Source organism: Bos taurus, chromosome 2 (assembly GCF_002263795.3).
Source record: "Bos taurus isolate L1 Dominette 01449 registration number 42190680 breed Hereford chromosome 2, ARS-UCD2.0, whole genome shotgun sequence".
NCBI lineage: Eukaryota > Metazoa > Chordata > Mammalia > Artiodactyla > Bovidae > Bos > Bos taurus.
This window is the reverse complement of record NC_037329.1, coordinates 72,877,048-72,894,360: the sequence shown is the minus strand read 5'-3', so window position 1 is coordinate 72,894,360 and position 17,313 is coordinate 72,877,048. Positions and strand designations below refer to the sequence as shown.

General features: G+C 45.7%; 1 pseudogene; it reads right to left on the bottom strand.

The window, feature by feature from the left end:
• LOC100335292 (ubiquitin-conjugating enzyme E2 N-like) overlaps window positions 1-16,716 on the bottom strand; it is a 37,574-nt pseudogene extending 20,858 nt beyond the window's left edge.
• Between the last annotated feature and the right edge of the window lie 597 nt (window positions 16,717-17,313).

The window sequence follows — 17,313 nt, the reverse complement described above, 5'->3', positions numbered from 1 at the left end:
TAAACTTTGCTCTTGTGTGCAGTTTTATAACTTTCATGTAACCATCTCTCACCTCAGTCAAGATATAGAATATTTTCATCACCCAAAAGTTCCCTTCTGACCCTCTGTAGTCAAACCCTTCCCCACCCCAGCCCCTAACAACCCATCTGATTTCTGACCCTAATAATTTTGCTTTCTCCAGAATGTCATATAAATAGATATGTCATCCAACTTTAACTTTAGCCATTCTAATAGGTATATACCATGAAGTTTTTTTTTTTAACCTGTCAATTACAAATTCCTAGTTTTTTTGCAGGCAGTATGGACATGTGTATGGAATCAAACCAGCTGGCTTCAAATCTTACCTTGATTATTTAGTAACTCTTTAATTTTTCAGATTTCTTATAGAAAAAAAGGAATTAAAATGGGGTTGTCAAAGGAATTAAGTGTTACAGTGTAAGACAAAGGCTGAGCTTTCCCATTGCTAAGCCACTATCATTACTAAGATATTGTGTTCTTGATCTTTAGTGCCCCAACAGGCATCAAGGTGGGTATTCTTATGCCCATTTTATCGATGAAGACACTGAAGCCCAGTTAAAAGACCACATTTCCCCATCTCTCTAGCAGATAGATATAGACATGGAGTATATTTCAGCCAATGACAGGTAAGCCCAAGTGTCACATGAGACTTCTGTAAAGTCTTCCTTAACAAGAATAAGGTACATCTTTTTTTTCTATTCCTCCTTCTGTCTGGAAGTCAGGCTTGTTGGCTATATCTCCAGCAGCCTTTTAGGACCACCAACTGATCTTAAAAATATAAAGCTAAGTGCTGAGGACAGGAATAGAGGTGCCTGGGTCCCTGATGGGATCACGAACCATCCTATTAACCCTGGACTGCCCATCCCTAGACTTCTTTTCTGAGGAAAAGAAACCATTTCAGGAGGCACATGCTATATAGAAAGTTGCATTTGAATATCAACAGAAGGTGTGAAGAAATGAGTGTGTGGAAGTTTGAGAGAGGACAATCCAGGCAGAAGAGAAGCAGGTTCTTTCCATGTGGTGATATTATGCAGAATCCAGATCTTACCTTCTCACTTCTTCCTTCTTCCTCTCCTTTGCTTTAAATAATCAACTGAGATTATTAGAGTCAAAACATCTCTGTCATACTCTTGTGCCTAAAGACGTCTGTCAAGTAGGCATTGTGTCTGACCAAATCCCTCCCCTCCCCAGCCCTCAGTTCCCTGACTTGGGTCTCTGTTTCCCCATCCATCTAATGCGAGGGTTGATTCAGACACTCAGGGGCTTTTCTGGGCCATGGGGAGAGGGGTATTGTGTTGCCAGACCTGGGTATGAACCGTAGCTCCACTACAAAATAGTTGTGAAAAAGTGTGTCTGCCCCTCTGACTCTCTCAATTTCTTCAAAACAACCCTCTTTGGAAGGGGTGAAATGCTCAAGTGCAGCCTGGTGTATCTGAAACCTGCTCTCTGTCCCTACACCACTCAGATTCCCAGGACTCCAGACAGGAACCAGGAAAAGGCTTCATGCAGAGCCAAGTAGCCCTGTCAGAGGATCCTTCTGGCATTATGATGATCAAGGCTTTCTGGGTTCTTCAGAAGGCTTCTCGAGTTTTTGCAAGTCCTTGGGTCCAAAAGGCTTCACTGTGGACCTAATTTCGGGAGAAGAGGACCATTTGGCCTTCCTGCCCCTGGGAGCACATCCTAGATGGTTCTGGAAAGTCAAGTACAATTATGTGATTGTTGGAATATCTTTGAGATAGGAAACATGTCCTGGCCATTTGGGCATCTCATGTGTTTGGGTTCTGGGAAGAGAGGCATTTCCTATATGAAAATTAAGACCAACTGAGATGGCCAAGTCTAGCTGTTGGTACTAACCAGGGTCCCACTGGAGGAGACACTGGTCAGCAGGTGTGAGGAGGAGGTAAAAGCAAGAGAAAAAGGAGCCGATGGGGATGGGGAAGGGAGAAGACCACACCGCCGGGATATCAGGTGGCCAGAACTGCTGGTGGCCCCCGTGCCCATGAGAACCAGGTTTAGCTCAGGGCAGTCTCCCCTTCCCAGACTCCCTTGCATTGAGGAGTGGCCACGTGACCTAGATCTGGCCAGTGATACATGCTTACCCTGGGTGGAACCAAGGTTATGCCTGGGGGTGGAACAGCCATCTTGGGACCAGGAGGGAGAAAGCCACTTGCTAAGGACGCTATAGAAAAAATGCACAAGTGCACACCCCTGTGGTGCATGGGGCCACTGTTCTGGCCCCAACTGTCGTCCACCTCTGGACTTCTTGACATTCAAGCTGGATTTAGAAAAGGCAGAGGAACCAGAGATCAAATCGCCAACATCCATTTGATCATAGAAAAAGCAAGAGAGTTCCAGAAAAGCATCTACTTCTCCTTCATTGAGGGCTTCCCTGGTGGCTCAGATGGTAAAGTGTCTGCCTGCAATGTGGTAGACCTGGGTTCAATCCCTGGGTCAGGAAGATCCCCTGGAGAAGGAAATGGCAACCCACTCCAGTACTCTTGCTGGAACACAAGCTGGAATCAAGATTGCCGGGAGTAATATCAATAACTTCAGATACTCAGATGACACCACCTTTATGGCAGAAAGTGAAGAGGAACAAAAGAGCCTCTTGATGAAAGTGAAAGAGGAGAGTGAAAAAGTTGGCTTAAAGCTCAACATTCAAAAAACTAAGATTATGGCATCCGGTCTCATCACTTCATGGCAAATAGATGGGGAAACAATGGAAATAGTGACAGACTATTTTGGGGGGCTCCAAAATCACTACAGATGGTGTCTGTAGCCGTGAAACTAAAAGATGCTTGCTTCTTGGAAGAAAAGCTATGACCAACATAGACAGCATATTAAAAAGCAGAAACATTATTTTGCTGACAAATGTCCATCTAGTCAAAGCTCTGGTTTTTCCAGTAGTCACGTATGGATGTGAGAGTTAGACCACAAAGAAAGCTGAGCCCCGACGAACTGATGCTTTTGAACTGTGGTGTTGGAGAAGACTCTTGAGAGTCCCTTGGACTAAAAGGAGATCAAACCAGTCAATCCTAAAGGAAATCAGTCTTGAATATTCATTGGAAGGGCTGATGCTGAAGCTGGAGCTCCAATACTTTGGCCACCTGATGGGAAGAACTGAATCATTGAAAAATACCCTGATGCTGGGAAAGATTGAAGTCAGGAGGAAAAGGGGAAGACAAAGGATGAGATGGTTGGATGGCATCACTGACTCAATGGACATGCGTTTGAGCAAGCTCTGGGAGATGGCGAAGGACAGGGAAGCATGGCATGCTGCAGCCAGTGGGGTAGCAAGGAGTAGGACACGACTGAGCAACTGAACTGAAGTGAACTGCACTTCTTGATCCATGAGAAACAGTAAACCCCACCCAGTTAAGCCCCCAAGTGGGTGCCTCCTCCCCCGAGAGGGACTGAGCACTAACAGCCTCTATGTGCCATCCACATGTTACAGATCCCGGGTTGGGCGCCTGCCTCGTTATTTTCCTCTGTCCTCACAGCCCTGCTTCAAGGGTTGCATCTGAGGCCCATTTGACATATGAGGAAACTGAGGCTTGGAGAGGTTCCTGCCCTGGCCCCCTGGAATCCTTCAGGTAGCATCAGAGTTGGAGTCTGATTCCAAATGCTGCACACTCCACCCCACACTGTCACACTAACCATGACTAGTATTCAGGGTCACAGAACTGAGTGTGGGTCTGAATCCTGGCTATTTACTTGCTAGTTGTGCAAAATTATTCGGTGCATCTGAGCCTCAGTTCCCTCCTCTGGAACTGGTGGCCACAGCAAGACCTACCTCGCAGGGTCATGGTGAGAGGGGCACTCACTACATGGTGACCCTGACTTCCTCTGGCTCTGTGGCAGTGCTGTTGGTCTAAGTATATTTTATTTTTAAAGTTTCTTATTTATTTATTTGTCTGCTATGGGTCTTAGTTGCAGCACACAAAATCTCCATCACAACATGAAGACTTTCTGATTGCGGCACACGGGTTCAGGTGCCCCGCTGTCTGTGGGATCTTAGTTGCCCAACTAGGGATCAAACCTGGGTCCCCTGCATTGGCAGATGTATTTTTAACCACTGGATCACCAAGGAAGTCCCCTGAGTGCATTTTAAAGTGCCCTGCAAAGCTCCTAGCTGCTGTATTAGCTTCTTTAAGGAGGTATTGTATCCTCTACCCAGGTGTAGAAACTGAGACTTGGAAAGGGTGAGGACTACTCTGAACCTCACTTTCTTCATCTCTAAAATGGAGATGGGAATACTGGCTGCTTTAGATGGTTATTATCGGATTAAATGAGATATGGGCAGAACTCAGCTCAGTGTCTGACACACAGTAAGCTCTCAACTCATGGAGCCGGTGCTACAATTTGTTATTATTATTACAGAGCTCCATGCCAGCCATGCCAATCACCTGCTTCATCACTGCAGGGGATTCAAGGGTAGGTGTGCACCTAATTTAGGCTGAGGCAGGCTTCCACTCCACGGTCAGCCTCTGCGTGGCATTGCTGAGATGAGCTCAAGATGGTGAAGGCTGGCTGGGGGCCGGGTCAAGATCAGGCCCACCACAGCTGTCTCTGCCTCATGGAAACCAGCGCTGACTCCCCAGACAGACGTGTAGTTCTGGGAGGCTGAAGACTGTCCAATCACATAAAGTCCTTCCTCACAGATGCTAGGGACAGATAAAGAACTAGCTCTGTCCAGACCCCACTGCTAGGGGTACTCTTGATTTATGGAGAAATTCCACTGACTGAGGCGTGACCTTGCCTCATTCCCGGAAGGCGTCTGCTGGCTACACCAGTAGCAGGGCCCCTGGCTGTCAGGTCACCTTTCTGCAGGGCAAGGAAAGGGAGGCAAGATACACAGACACACAAACACACATTCATTCATATTCACTGTGAGCCATGCTGTGGGTTCTAGCTCCCAGCATGGTGCTCAGCACACAGCTTGGTGTTTAGGCTGTGTGCTCTGGGTGGGTGGACGGATGGATGGGTAAAAAGAACAGTTGAGTGTATGTTCTGCAATTCACTTGTTCAGCCTCTGTCTGCTGAAGGTGCGCTCTGCTCCAGGGGCCACCTGTGCAGGGCAGAGCAAGACTACCAGCATCTGCTCATAAAGACCCACCAGTCCAGGTGATGGGTAAATACGCAGAGGGAGAAAGGGGCTCCAGCACCCCCATGCCCTGGGGAAGCCTGTCTACATGCTGGTGACTACATCTTCTTGTTCTGGTCCCCAGTGCAGGTCCGGGACTCCAATGAGACAAGGGAGGCCCACTCTGCACTTGCCACCTCGGAGTTGGCGCCTCCCTAGATGTTGTGCTTGGGTCCCCAGCTTGCCACCCCAGGGCCCAGATGCTCCTGCAGGCTTGGGAGATGGCGCTGGACCTCATCAACGATTCTCGCCGATCCAGGGCCATGAGGAGACATGGTTGCACCCCAAAAATTTCCACTTGGGTGTCAAACAGCAGGCCCATCCAGGCCAGAAGAGGCAGATGGGGGGCAATGCTCACGGCCCTGAAACTGACACATTGATTGAGTGCCAGGGCTGGACCAGACCGGTGAGGGCTCCTCTCACCACTTCATGGTGATGACAACTCCCCATTCCTGAGATTAAGAGACAGGTGCCCAGAGACGGCAAGTGACTTGCCCAGGAGCCTACAGCAGGTAAGAGCCAGGGTCCAAACCCTCTCCTCTGCTGTTGGCAAAATGTGGGATCAAGCACCAGCATTACAGGCATGGCGGATGGCCAGAGGGCCCAGACCGGCTCTCTGAAGAGGGAAGACTGGGAAGAATCCTTGCAAATGGTTTCCTCTGAATGGAAGAGTGGAGGTGGTCAGTGCCCCAGCAGGCACCACACACCATCCCAGATCCTGAAGTGACAGACCTGAGGTGTGTGTTCTTTGAGATGAGGCCCAGGGTGGGGCAGCTCATTGCTTGAGGCCACACTGCAGAGCCTGGGCTAGAAGCAGTGCTCTGTCCTCAGCAATCACAACAAACAAAGCAAAACCAAAACAAAGAAAAAACCCAAAGCAGTATTTTAGTCCACCCAGGACTGCAGTTAAAAAAATAAAGAACCAGCCACCCTAGTCCTATGGTCTTGTAGGCAAAACAAGTGGCCCTGGGATGTCACCCTCCCCTTTGCACCCACCTGGCCTGTCCCCACCCCTTGCACCCAAGACCCAGGGGAACAAATGCTGGGGGAAAACCCTAGGCCATGACTTTCCTGAAGCTGAAAGTCAAGTTGCCAAAACAAACTTCTTTTGTCTCTCCTCAATTTTTTTCCATGTTTAAATAATAATAAGCTGAAAATGAAGTCATTGTGCTCAGCTGTCCGCCTGCCAGCATCGCCTGCTGGAGTCCTGAGTGTGTCTAGTGGGCCTCCTGCCCCAGCTCATTGGATCAGCGCCCCCACCCGACTTGCACTTCCATGATTCTCTCTCCCGTATCTCAGCAAAACTTGTCCACCAGGGTCTCACTCAGGGTCAGTTTCTCTGCTGAGAGAATGGGCCAACTCTCCTGAAGGCATTGCTGCTCGTGGGTGATTCCCAACCTGTGAAACATTTTGCCTTTGAGAGAGACAGAATTTCCCAATCTTAAGGTATGGATGTTTCTTAAGCAGTAGAATTTGGGTAGCTGGTGTAAGGAATTTTTTTTAATAGAGGAAGCCTCATATTATATTTAGCCTTAGATGGAGTTTACCACCCACTTTGGGCTGCATTCCCAAGCAACCGGACTCTGGGGAGACCTGGGCCCAGTGTGTCAGGGGCCACTACTGGCCTCACACAGTCCACGGGCTGCATAGACGCCACCCATTTACCTCTTAACAGTTTCATGTAAGTTCTCTGGGGGAGGAGAAGGAGGACCAGGCCAGGCAGGCATCCTGATTCACCCTCCATGGCTGCGGAGAGATCCCTTCGTTTGCAGGGCTAGCCTGGTCAGCTCCTACTGCCGTCTCTACTCAGCAGTGACCTTCTGGAATCTCCAGGACTCTTACTCTTTCTTTTGTCTACCATTGCAGAGGGCCCAGGGAACCCAGTACCCAGCAGGCGCTCTGGGAGGGGTCACAGGACTGAGAACGGAGGAGAGGAGACCTGAGCACCCTCTCCTGCAGTCTTCATCTGTGGCAATCAGTAGCCTGTTTCTTTGCTCTCAGGCCTCTTCCTTCCCACGTGGGCTCTGATGCTCCTGGGACCGCTGGGAGAGTCTGTGCTGAGTGTGGGACACCCCACAACCCTGTGGCCATTGGCCACTCAGGTAACTTCCCTGAGCTTCTACTCCCCATCAGCACTGCTTACAGCTGCAGGGAGCATTCAAGGAAGTGACATCTTTTTTTTTTTGAAGGTTTCACATATAAGCGATGTGATACTGTTCTCGGTCTGGTTTACTTCACTTAGTATGATCATTTCTAGGTCCCTCCATGTTGCTCTAAATGGCATTATTTCATTCTTTTTATGGGTGAGTAATATTCCATTGTTTATAGAAAGAGACCCACAGGAACAACAATTTATAGTTACCAAAGAGGATCAGGGGGTGGGGAAAGGCTAAATTAGGAGGTTGGAATTAACAGATATACACTATTATTCATAAAATAGATAACCAACAAGCACATAATATATAGCACAGGAAACTATACTCAATGCTGCTGCTGCTGCATTGCTTCAGTCGTGTCCGACTCTGTGCGACCCCATAGACTACAGCCAACCAGGCTTCCCGTCCCTGGGATTCTCCAGGCAAGAACACTGGAGTGGGTTGTCATTTCCTTCTCCAATGCATGAAAGTGAAAAGTCAAATTGAAGTCGCTCAGTCGTGCCCAACTCTAGCGACCCCATGGACTGCAGCCTACCAGGCTCCTCCGTCCATGGGATTTTCTAGGCAAAAGTACTGGAGTGGGGTGCCATTGCCTTCTCCGATATATATATATATATGTGTGTGTGTGTGTGTGTGTGAAAGTGAAAGTCACTCAAACATGTCCAACTCTGTGCAACCTCATGGGCTATACAGTCCATGGAATTCTTTAGGCCAGAATACTGGAGTGGGTAGCCTTTCCCTTCTCCAGGGGATCTTCCTGACCCAGGAATCGAACCGAGTCTCCTGCATTGCAGGCGGATTCTTTACAACTAAACTATGAGGGAAGCCATATGTGTGTGTGTGTATACATATATGTACAAATGAATCACTAAAGTGTACACCTGAAACTAACATGATACTATGAATCAACTATACTTCAATAAAAATAAATAAAGTGCTCAGAAGAGCTCCAATTTGTAGTAGGGATTTAATAAAGGAAGGTGTTCCTCTGCATTTATTAAAAGGCAGCAGCAGCTAAGAGTTACTGAGCATGTACCACATGCCAGGAACTGTGGCCAAGAACTTTTACACTCATCTCTACCCTATTGCTCCATGGGAGCTGCCTTTACTGTCTGCATTTTATAGAAGAGAAAACTGAGCTAAGCTGGACTCAAGTCTAGGATTAGCTTCTTTCACATGCTGGAGGTTATTCCATGAACTCTTTAACCCAGCCCTAGCTTGCTGGGCGAGACTTCCCTGGTGGCTCAGACGGTAAAGAATGTGCTTGCAGTGCGGGAGACCTGGTTTCGATCCCTGGGTTGGGAAGATCCCCTGGAGGAGGGCATGGCAACCCACTCCAGTTTTCTTGCCTGAAGAATCACCATGGGCAGAGGAGCCTGGTGGGTGGGCTATAGTCCACACAGTCGCAAAGAGTCAGACACGACTGAGTGACTAAGCACAGCAACAGCTTGCTGGGCAGGACTGAAATGCAAATATTTCCCCCTCCCATCAATATACGATGGGGAGGGAAGGGAAGTTGTCCTTAGATCCAAAGCCTCAGCCCAGGATAACACAGGTGCGCGAGCATGCACACACACATACACAAACATGCACATAGATACTCATATGCACGTACACATGGAGAGACAAAGGCTTTCACAGGAGCAGGGGGCTCTGCCAGGCTCCCACAGGCAGATGCTGATGCTATTGGGGTAGATTTGGGAAGGCCGCTGTCCTTGTTTTCAGCTCATCTTTAGCTGGGAAGCAGGAGGAAGGTGCCAGAAGGGCAGATGGAGTCAAAGAGGTGGACTGGGGTGTCCAGCTGCCTCTAGAGGGTGGAGGCCCAGCTTGCCATGGGGCCTCAGGGCTGCTGAGCTCAGCAAACACCAGGCCCAGCCCAGACCTGCTTGGCTGGAAACTGCTGACCTTGGGTTGCTGGGACCAGATTCTCTGTTCTGACCTCTCTGGGAGCAGGGGGGCAAGTACACAGCTTAGGGGGTGAGTCTGGCTCAGGGCAGGGAGACAGAGCCACCCTGGGGTGGCTTGGATGCGCCCAGGGCTCTGACCCATGGATTCATCTGGAGGTGAATGTCACCCACCACCTCTAATATCTTGGTCACGGAACCCAACCAGCCTTCCTCAGCAAGTGGAAAGTCCTGACACCTGGGCCAGGCTGTCCAACAGAACTTCCTACAATGATGGAAACCTTCTCCACCTGCTGTATCCTATAGGTAGCCAGGTGCAGCTTCCAAGCACCCAGAAATGGAGCTGATGCCACTAAGGAACTGAATTTTTATTTGATTGAATTAAGTTTAAACATAAATATCCACAGAAGGTCTCAGCTTCCACACTGGATGGTCCAGCTGGGAGAGGCCTGAGCTCTGGGACGGGAGAGCTCCTTGCTCAGTGGCTGTGACCCACTCCTGGCCACTTAAGTGCACCGAAAAGGATCCCCCAAAGTAGCCATTGTGAGCACATAGGCCAGCACCTGAGAGCAGGTCTATCAAGGCTGAACCAATGTGTGGTTGCCTGCCTGCAAACAAACCCAGGTGCTGGTGTTTTCAACCTCTCCAGTTCACCAAGGCACCAAGGGGACAGCTCTTGGGAAACTTTAAATCGATGTTCCCAGTGTCTTGGACCTAAAAGTGGGGTGCAGGGGCTGGCTAGGTACATGTGTACAAACTTAGCATCAGACAGGGACTCCTTGGAACAAGGGGGCTCCGTTCATCCGAGGACTCTACTTTCATCTCATTGGAGATAATATTCCACCCAACTCTCAAAGCAAATCCTCCAGAAGTGAAAGGAAAATGTTAATGAACTTCCATTAAAATTCTGTCCAAGACTGGTCATTCTGGGCAGGCAGGCCCCTGACCTGCTCAAAGCTTGCAGGTCTGAAAGAGCTGATTCCCACATGGAGCCCAGGAGAACTCAATAAGCCCTAGGGCTGGAGTTGAAGATCTTGGTTCCAGGAGAGTATCCTGCATCCATGCCAGGGACTTGGGTCAAAGTCCTCCAGCAGAGCCACATTGCTGTCTCGCCTTCTTTCATGACAGAAAGACTTAGCATCTTTCCAGAGCCCACATGGGACCAGCATGTCCCCTGCTCTATTTCCAGGTTTCTCGGCCGACCTGCATGGCAGAGGAGGAGACTCAGGTACAAAGTGACGATGTAACTTGCCCAAACCACAGAGTTGCCATGCTGGGGTTCATGACTCACTCACAGGAGGTTTTCAGCATGTCAGCTGTCTGGTCAACACGGCCTGGAGTTCATCAAGGATAGTGCCCTGACGAACACTTGTCTAGACACAAGACACAGCCTCATCAACTAAGAAACTTGTTTTCTTTTTAAAAGAGACACAATAGCACCTTCTTCTCCAAATGTACACTGCCCCGCCTTTTTCTCCTCCGGGAGCAGGAAAACACTGCCGCCTCCTGTGGCCTCTGTCACATTTACGGTCAGCTTCTGCCCGGGTCTTCTCTGGGAATTAATTTCTGCATCCATCTATATCATCACAACTTATTTGTGACAAACTAGTATTGTCCAGACTGACCCCACCCTGGACTGGTGAGTTTACTAAATTACTTTTTGGTGCCATGCCAACTGAGTGCTTTGAAGATGTTGCTTTATTTTATTTTTTGATATTTATTTATTTGACTGCCCCGGGTCTCAGTTGAGGCAAGCAGGATCTTTCAGTTGTGGCCTTAGAACTCTTAATTGTAGCATTTGGGATCTTACTTACCCAACTAGCGAGTGAACCCAAGCCCCTTGCACTGGAAGCGCAGAGTCATAGCCACTGGGCCACCAGGGAAGTTCTGAAGATGCTGTTTTAAAAAGGAACTACAGGAGGTGCTAATGGTAAAGGACCCTCCTGCCAATGCAGGGGATGGATGTAAGAGACTCAGGTTCAATCCCTGGGTTGAGAAAATGCCCCGGAGGAGGGCATTTCAAACCACTCTAGTGTTCACACCTGGAGAATCCCGTGGACAGAGGAGCCTGGCTAGCTATAGTCCATAGGGTCGCAAAGAGTCAGATATGACTGAAGCATCTTAGCATGCGTGCACAGAAACTCACTGTTGTAGGGATGTGGTCAAGACACTGTCCCCTCAGGGATGTGGTCAGGACACTGTTCCCTCGTCCCAAGAGATCAGGTTTATTGGGAACCACAAAAGACATTGGTTTCAGATCTCTATACTCAGGAAAGCCTGTGCATCTGACAGTCAACTTGTTTATAACTTATATAACATGAGCACCTTGAAGCTGACCGTTTTCACTCTTTGCTTTGGCCACAAGGAAGCTCAAGATCACGTTTATGCCCCTCTTCTAGCACTATGGTGTAAGCAAACTGACTTTGTTTCAGTTTAAATTTTCGTTTTCTCCTTTTGTCATTTATTTTTATTTTCTTGTTTCACACTTTTAAAATATCAACTGAAATCCATTTCAAAAAGAGCAGGGTAAAAATAAATAGCAAGCTATGATTGATTATCCATGTCATCTCCCAGACCAGGCTTTGGATACTATTGGTCATTTCCAAAAGTCAATTCCACTCAATCTGAATTTCTCAACCTGGAACAAGTGTTTTGCCTGCCAAGTGTTGAGCGTGAAGGAAAACACACTCTCAGGACTTTCCTGGCGGTCCAATGGTTAAGACTGAGTGCTTCTCCACTCAGCTTCTACACTCAGGGGCACAGGTTTGATCCCTAGTTGGGGAACTAAGATCCTGCATGTCGTGCAGCATGGCCAAGGGAGAAAAAAAAAACAGAAAGCACACTCTTGGTCATAGGATTTATTCTGATTTTTCTGACATATCACATTCTCAGTTTACAGTTGAATCTGGCATGCAGGGTGGATTGGGCAGTAGAAAGAGCCAGGATACTGGGCTTATACCCTTCATTCTGGGGCCAGCCACCTGTGACATGGCGGGAAATTGCTTCACTACTCTGAGCTTTGTACCACTGAATTGAGGACGCAAACATGATCCCAAACCCTGTATAAACAGCTTCCGTAGGATTTCTGTAAGTTACCCCTGATGGTAAGGGACAACTGGAAGGAGATACAAACTACAGAATGGCTTACCCAGCCTTGACCTTGGCATTCTGTTTGGACCACAGGTCACAGTTATGTCTCTGGGGTCAGGATCCTAGTGATGTAAACCAAGCCTTAACCAATAGCAGGTCATGGAATTTTGGAGTTCTGCTTCATCCTGCAGGACCAATCATAGCTTTGCTCCACTCTGGTAAGCATCCCACACTTACCAGGGTAGTCACAACCCTTAACAGACATTCAGGGCATGCCAGTGGGTGCTGAATCCCCTGCATGGCCCTGAAGTTACCAAGAGGTTGAACTTGTGGCTCTCCATAGTGGTTAGAAAGCTAAAATCTACCACATGAGAAAATTTCTAACCAGGTTTCTGCTTTCTGACAATCAGAGGTTGGTTATGTCGTATCTGCACTTTACCCTGGGTTGCCAGGAAGCTCAGAAGTAAATATGAACTTCAACTATGGCAATTTCATAGATCATTTGCTGTTCAGTCACTCAGTAACGTCCGACTCTTTGTGACCTGATGGGCTACGGCACACCAGGCTTCGTTCTTCTTCATAATCTCTCAGAGTCATATATCATTGGCATCTGGATTTTGATGTTTCCATTTTTTCTCCCACAGCTCTGACTTCATATCATTATTTATATTTTCCTGGTTTTGATTTATTTTTTCTAACTTAAAAATGTTTTAATTAATTTTATTGAAGTATAGTTGGTTTCAGTTCAGTTCAGTTCAGTTCAGTTGCTCAGTTGTGTCTGACTCTTTGTGACCCCATGAACTGCAGAACGCCAGGCCTCCCTGTCCATCACCAACTCCTGGAGTTCACTCAAACCCATGTCCATTGAGTCGGTGATGCCGTCCAGCCATCTTATCCTCTGTCGTCCCTTTCTCCTCCTGCCCCCAATCCCTCCCAGCATCAGGGTCTTTACAAATGAGTCAACTCTTCGCATGAGGTGGCCAAAGTATTGGAGTTTCAGCTTCAGCATCAGTCCTTCCAATGAACACCCAGGATTGGTCTCCTTTAGGATGGACTGGTTGGATCTCCTTGAAGTCCAAGGGACTCTCAAGAGTCTTCTCCAACACCACAGTTCAAAAGCATCAATTCTTTGGCACTCAGCTTTCTTCACAGTCCAGCTCTCACATCCATACATGACCACTGGAAAAACCGTAGCCTTGACTAAACAGACCTTTGTTGGCAAAGTAATATCTCTGCTTTTTAATATGCTATCTAGGTTGATCATATCTTTCCTTCCAAGGAGTAAGCGTCTTTTAATTTCATGGATGCAATCACCATCTGCAGTGATTTTGGAGCCCCCAAAAATAAAGTCAGCCACTGTTTCCACTGTTTCCCCATCTATTTCCCATGAAGTGATGGGACCAGATGCCATGATCTTCGTTTTCTGAATGTTGAGCTTTAAGCCAACTTTTTCACTCTCCTCTTTCACTTTCATCACGAGGCTTTTTAGTTCCTCTTCACTTTCTGCCATAAGGGTGGTATCATCTGCATATCTGAGGTTATTGATATTTCTCCAGGCAATCTTGATTCCAGCCTGTGCTTCTTCCAACAATGTATTAATTTCTGCTATACAGCAAAGTCATGCAGTTTTATATACATATATATACACATGTATATATCTATTTCTCCTATATTGGTTTATCACAGGATATTGAATACGTGGAGTCTCATACCAAGGCCACAGTCTCATACCAAGGCCACAGACAATGGAGCCCAGCACCAAGGTTGCCTCTGGAACTGACTGAGCCCCATCATAACCATTGCCAAAAGCCCCCCTGATCCTTACCGGTCAGTTTCCTGATCCCATATTAGGTAAAAATGCCTACCCTTGTACTCACCCTATATTGCCCTAACCAATCATCTAATGCTGCCCTTGAAGCAGGGATTTTTTTTTTTTTTTTTTTTTTGTCTTGAGAGTATAAAAATTGGCTACTAACTCTGGAAAGGCATCAGCTCTCCCTGATCTGTGAAGACAGCCCCATGTCTTGGCAGGGCCCCTCACTACTTCAGCCCTTTGTTCTCAATAAATTCTCTCCTCTAAAATACTCTGTCTGAAAATTCTTTTCCAACCTGTACTCAGACTGCCTTGACAGAATATAGTCCCCTGTGTCTAATTCATATTTTTAAAATTTTTTCCTAGTTTCAAGTCACTATACTGACCCAGATGTCTATTAAAAAAAAAAAAATATGGAGAAGGAAATGGTAATCCACTCCAGTATCCTTGCCTGGAAAATTCCATGGACAGAGGAGCCTGGCAGGCTACAGTCCACGGGGTCACAAAGAGTCAGACACGACTGAGCGACTGAGCATATCAGAACATACTGTGATCTAAAATGGTTGTTTCCTTTTGTGTTTCTACCAGAAGAGTTTGAGGCTTCCAGTTCTTCCATCTCCTTGACAATATGTTTAGTCTTTTTAAACTTTTGACATTTTTAATAAATGTGTAGCATTAAAAAAAAATCTATAATAACTTGAGATTCCTGAACTTCTTCCATAATATAATTTGATCTTAACTTTTCTGGGCTAAATCTTTACATATCTTTCTTTTTTTTAATCTATTTTTTAATTGAAATGTAATTGACTTGCAATGTTGTCATATTTTAAAATTGCACAAATATATTCTACTTGAAAAAATAGAATCAGTATGAAGAAAATCACCTCTGTCCTCGCTGACGGCCAGGCCTAATTCCACTCTCCTCCTTGGGGGCAACCCCTGCACTGACACATACAAGGCTCTGCGAAAGCATGTTGCAGGATAGTTGTGGTCATGGTGTGTTTTCACACATGGTGCGATAATGAAGGCATGACTCTGAGACTTGCTTTTTTATCTGACAATAGTTTGTTTTGGAGCCCTGTTCTGGTCAAGTCAGAGGAACAACCTCATTATTTGTAATGTGGCGTGTGATTTCATTGCATGGTGATATCACAGTTTACTAGGCCTGTCCCCATCTGTGGCATTTAGGTTGTGTCTCTTGTTTTTGCTCTTTTAAAGAAGGCTGTAGTAACCAAGTTTGTATATGCCTCTTTGCATGTGTGTACAAGTTTTCTTATGGGTACACACCAAGAAATGGAATAATCAGGTCACAGTATACAAGATTTAAAATTTGAAATTCCTGTTGTCAAATTGCCTTTTGACATGGTTACATCTGTTTATACAACCCACAGCAGGCATGAGAATATCTACTTTCATATCCTCTCCATTCTGAGGTGCTCAAACTTTCTAATTTCTGCCCAGCTCATGCAAGAGAAACAGTATTGCCTTGTGGTATTCACTTAGATTTCCCTGATTGTTAGTGAGGCCAGTTTTTTTGTCAAATGTTTATTGACCCTGTGGATTTTATATTTTGCTAACTGATATTCACATTCTTTTTCCATTTCTATTGGGTTCTTGGTCTTCTATTACTGTTGTTGATTTGTAGGAGTTCTTCACATGTTCTGGATATGTATTTAAATATATATTATATAACACATTCATTTATATATAAATAGATAATTATTTATATAAATATATTATTGTAAATATACAATATATGTAGATATTTATATATATAAACTATTTCCTCCTAGTCTTTTTTATTTTTTCACATAGTTATTAAACTTTGGTTAAGGAGATTTTTTGGCACATAAAAATTTCAATATTTTCTTGAGGTATAATTGAGACAACATTATATTAACTTCAGGTTTATAACATGATGGATCAATATTTGTAAATACTGCACAATGATAGCCACAATAAGTCCAGTTAACTCAATCTTTTGTGACAACCCATAGGGGAAAAGAATCTGGAAAAGTATATATATCAGATTCACTTTGCTGAACACCTGAAATTAACACAACAGTGTAAATCAACTATAATTCAATGAAAAAAATTAAGACCAGTTAACATGTATCACCACACAGAGTTACAGTTTTTTCCTTGTGATAAGAATTTTTAAGATCCATTCTCCTAGATACTTTCAAATATTGGACACAGTGTTTTAACTATAGTCACCATGTGGTTTGTAGAGTGTATCCATGTATTAGTCTTATTTTAGGAAATTTGTACCTCCTGATCCCTTTCATGCAGAGATTTCCATTCTGATTCAGTGCAATGTGTCCGTCTTTTCTTTGTGAGTTTTGCTTGCTCTACTTTCTTGACCAAAGCCTTCCCTCCTACAAGAACACAAACACATGCTCCAGTGTTTTCCTCTATGGGTTTAGAAGCTTCATTTTCCTTATTTATCTCATTTGTACATCTGATTGAATTTTGTGAATGGTGGGAGGTTGGAATGTAGTTATTTTTTAATATGAGTAGCTGACTGACCCAGCACCATCACTCACCGGTCCACTGGGTGCTGAGGACCCATGTGGGTATGGCCTTGCTCATGGAGGGGTATGGACTTATTCCCTGCCCTGTGTTGAGTTCCACTGACTTCTGTGTCCTTTCTACTAATCCTCAGGCCCTGACTTTCTATACTTGATGGTATTCTTTGGGTTTTTTAATTTATTAATTTTTACAACATATTTTTATATTGGGAAGGTTGTATAATAAATATAATTTAGTATAAATATTGGGAGGTAGTCTGACCTGCCTCTTGAGAAATCTGTATGCAGGTCAGGAAGAAACAGTTAGAACTGGACATGGAACAACAGACTGGTTCCAAATAGGAAAAGGAGTACGTTAAGGCTGTATATTGTCACCCTGCTGATTTAGCTTATATGCAGAGTACATCATGAGAAACGCTGGGCTGGAAGAAGCACAAGCTGGAATCAAGATTGCCGGGAGCTATATCAATAACCTCAGATACGCAGATGACACCACCCTTATGGCAGAAAGTGAAGAGGAACTAAAAAGCCTCGTGATGAAAGTGAAAGTGGAGAGTGAAAAAGTTGGCTTAAAGCTCAACATTCAGAAAACGAAGATCATGGCATCCGGTCCCATGACTTCATGGGAAATAGATGGGGAAACAGTGGAAACAGTGGC